The sequence below is a fragment of the Myotis davidii genome, unplaced genomic scaffold (assembly GCF_000327345.1).
Source record: "Myotis davidii unplaced genomic scaffold, ASM32734v1 scaffold665, whole genome shotgun sequence".
NCBI lineage: Eukaryota > Metazoa > Chordata > Mammalia > Chiroptera > Vespertilionidae > Myotis > Myotis davidii.
The window spans coordinates 410,341-413,629 of NW_006296410.1; the positions used below are offsets into that span (position 1 = coordinate 410,341).

The 3,289-nt window shown below is 65.1% G+C and overlaps 1 long non-coding RNA gene across 1 annotated transcript in view; it reads left to right on the forward strand.

Moving 5' to 3' along the window:
- The first annotated feature begins 6 nt into the window (after positions 1 to 6).
- The window catches only part of LOC107184337, a 7,890-nt gene continuing 4,607 nt past the window's right edge, over positions 7 to 3,289 (forward strand). The window contains exons 1-2 of the long non-coding RNA XR_001515146.1: positions 7 to 162; positions 1,699 to 1,702. This is a non-coding gene — a long non-coding RNA (uncharacterized LOC107184337). The remainder of the gene's footprint in view (positions 163 to 1,698; positions 1,703 to 3,289) is intronic.

Sequence of the window (3,289 nt, forward strand, 5' to 3'; positions counted from 1 at the left end):
ACGAGGAGGAAGCCCGCAGGTGGGCTGGTGGCCTGTGACCGGCTCCTCTCTTCCAGGCCCAGGACTCGCGGCCACACTTGAGTGTGAGTTGGGACCCTTTGAGCTGCCACTGAGGAATCGAAGCCGGTGCCATGGAGTTCGTGATGAAACAGGCCCTGGGAGGTAGGAGGGGGACGGTGCACCCAGCAGGTGGCAGGCGCACACTCGGCGGCCAGGGTGCTGCAGGGGTCAAGGCTGAGCAAGCAGTAGCGCCCCCTTGGGCGTGGGGACACCCCAGGGAGGGATTCAGGGGCACGAGGGACAATTCCCCTGCAGGGTGGGTGGCCCTCGGGGAGCAGGGCCACAGCAGCTGGGCCTGGGGTGGGGGCCGCAGGCGACACAGGGGACGGGGCTGGCTGAGCACAACGAGGGATGTGTCCCGGACAGCGGTGAGCCGGCCCCTCCATGAGGCAGTGAGACCCCCTGTGTTTGGGGGAGGGGACTCCCTCAACCTGCTGACTCCCATGTGAAGGGCATCCTGTGCCTAGTGGGCTCCAGGCATCCTCATGGCCGGAGACCCGGCCCAAGAGGTGGGTGAAGAGCGGGGCACGGTCCACATGGGCACAGAGCAGGGGTGCTCTGGTCAGCCAGGCGGGGGCCTTCCCGTGCTCCTGCCCCGTCTCCCATGATGGGAGCCTGGCCCAGCTCTGGTGGCCGTGACAGAGCTGCTTGGGCATCGTCCTTGGCCCCACCCTGGCCTGATGCCGTCCACTGCGTGGCCTTGGGTGCTGCTGCTGTGTCAGGGGGTCGGGAGCTTGGCCGGAGGTGGGCACTGCCGTCAGGGACCGGGGGCTGCATGGAGGGGCCGGTGCCCCTGCCCACAGGACGGGCTCACATGTGGCTTGTCTCCTGGAGAAATGACATGAGCAGACAGCGGGCCTGGCCCCCATGGTCAAGGATAGACAGGCTTCAGGTTGCGTCTAATTATAATGATTACGTCACCGGGACGGGATTCAGGGCCGGCAGCCTCCTGGCACCGGGAGGCCCGCGTCCCACCCGGCACTGCAGGCTGTTACAGATAATTAATTAGGCGCTAATTCAGGCCCTGAGGTGGGCTCGCAGGAAAACCAAGGCTCTGATTTGGCTGTCGACAGGGCTGCAATTAGCTGGGTGCCTGCCAGCCGCACGCCCTCTGTGTGGTGTCACCCAGAGTTTCCCCTGCGGCGGCAGGGGCGCCCCTGAGGGTGTGGGAGCTGCGGAGGGGGTGGCGCTGGGGTGTCCTGGCTGCCCAGTGCTCCCAGACATTCGGACGTTGCTGTCCTGGCGCTGGGGTGGGGCTGCGCTGGCCTCTGGGTGAGACTGGGTTTGTCTGTTTCCCGGCCCGGGGCCCGGGTGACAACGAAACATACAGAGGGACAGAGACAGACAGAGACCAGGAATATTCCGAGGGGGACAGACTGGAGCCCCAGACAGAGGAACCTGCAGGAAAAACCCGGAAACGGTCGAGAGGGGGTGAACCCAGAGAAGCAGGGACTGGGATGGAGCCGGAGAGAGGAGATACAGAGCAGAAACAGAGAGAGAGACAGAGAGAGAGAGAGAGAGCGAGAGAGAGAGAGAGAGAGAGAGAGAGAGAGAAGTGCCCCAGAACGTGCGAGACGAGATGCAGGGAGGCAGACGCAGGAGTCAGAGACAACAGGGAGGCTGCTGGAAGCCAGGCAGGGGCGTCAGGTCAGTCGGTGGCTCAGAGCCTAGAAGAGCCTCGAGCGAGGGCACCTGGACACAGGCTGAGGACCCACGGGGCGGGGCCGGGGGTGAGAGCAGAGGTACCACAGCTTTTTAAAAAATATATTTTTATGTATTTCAGAAGGGAAGAGTCAGAGAGATAGAAACATCAATGATGAGAGAGAATCATTGATTGGCTGCCTCCTGCATACCCCCTACTGAGGATAGAACCCACATTCTGGGCATGTGCCCTGACCAGAATTGAGCCGGCAGCCCCGCTCAGGAGGGGCAGGACACCCTGCGGCTGTGCCCAGCTCACCACGTCCTCCGCCCAGGACACACTCCCAGCGCCTCCTCCCTGCCCTGCCCCGGTGTCTCAGGCAGAGCCTCTCCTGGGACAGAGCTGCCAAGTGACCGCCTGGTGGGGAGCCTGCAGGGGACGGGCAGGCAGGGTGACTGCAGCTCCCAGTGCATGGCCGGTTCTGCTGCCCTTGGTCTGTGGTGCCTCCCACCTCTGGCACCTCTGGCACCTCTGGCACAGCCCTGGGCGGGAGCAGAGGGACCCAGCTGCAGCACACTGTCTGGACCTGTCCCACCCCAGCAGGGCCAGCAGCACGGACCGGTGGCCTCGTGCGGACTCCTGGCGCTGTTTCTCTAAGGACAGGGGGGCAGCTGTGGCCAGGAAGGAAGGGACAGGGGGCGCCCAGGGCTGCTTCCCCTGAGATGGCAGGGTCGGCCCAGCCACACCAGCCTCAGGCCCTGGAGTGGATGTGGGAGGCACACACTGGCATCTCCAGACACAGCCAGAGGGTGACTGACAGGCCTGTGGGGGCATCTGCTCTCGGGGCCTGAACAGGGCTCCCTGGTTCCCTCAACTCAGGAGACGTGACCCCAGGCACAGCCGCTGGGCCTGCCCGAGGCCAGGGCACCTCGAGGGGACAGAGAACTCTGGGGCCAAATCATTAAGGAAGGCTCCCTCCTCGAGGCAAACTTCCCGCCACCCCAAGGCGCCTTAGACAAACGCAGATTCACATCAGCCCAGGCTCAGGCCTGAGAAGGGAGAAGGTGCCCCCTGGGCCCGGGCCTCGGCCTCCAGCTGTGCTGGAGGAACTGTTTCCCCCGAGGGCAGGAAGTGCGCCCGGCCAGGAGCTATGTTTACCCCTGGGCAGAGCTGGCCTTCAGGTTAGCTGGCCCGGAGACACTCCTCAGGCCCAAGCAGGCAAGTGGCTAATTTGGCCCAAAAGCCCCGGTTCAGGTGTCTGTGCGGCCCTCCCGCCTCAGGGCGACACAGTCTGTGTCCAGAACATGTCCAGCCCTTGGGGCCTGTGGGGGGTGGGGCGCAGGGCGGGCTTCATGGAGGAGGGGACATAGGAGCTGGGCTCAGGGGCCCCGGCTGGCTGAGCCGACGCAGCCGGAGGTCGAAGGGGAACTTTGCAGGACCCTGGGCACGTCCGGGGGCTCCCGGTGGCCCGTCAGTGTGCACTGGGTCCTGCAGGGAGTGGGCCCCCTGGAGGCGTAGGCTGTTCTGTTTTGGGAGGAGGAGGCACCGGGGTTTGTGGGGCTTGAGGGGCGGAGTGGACGGCGCCCC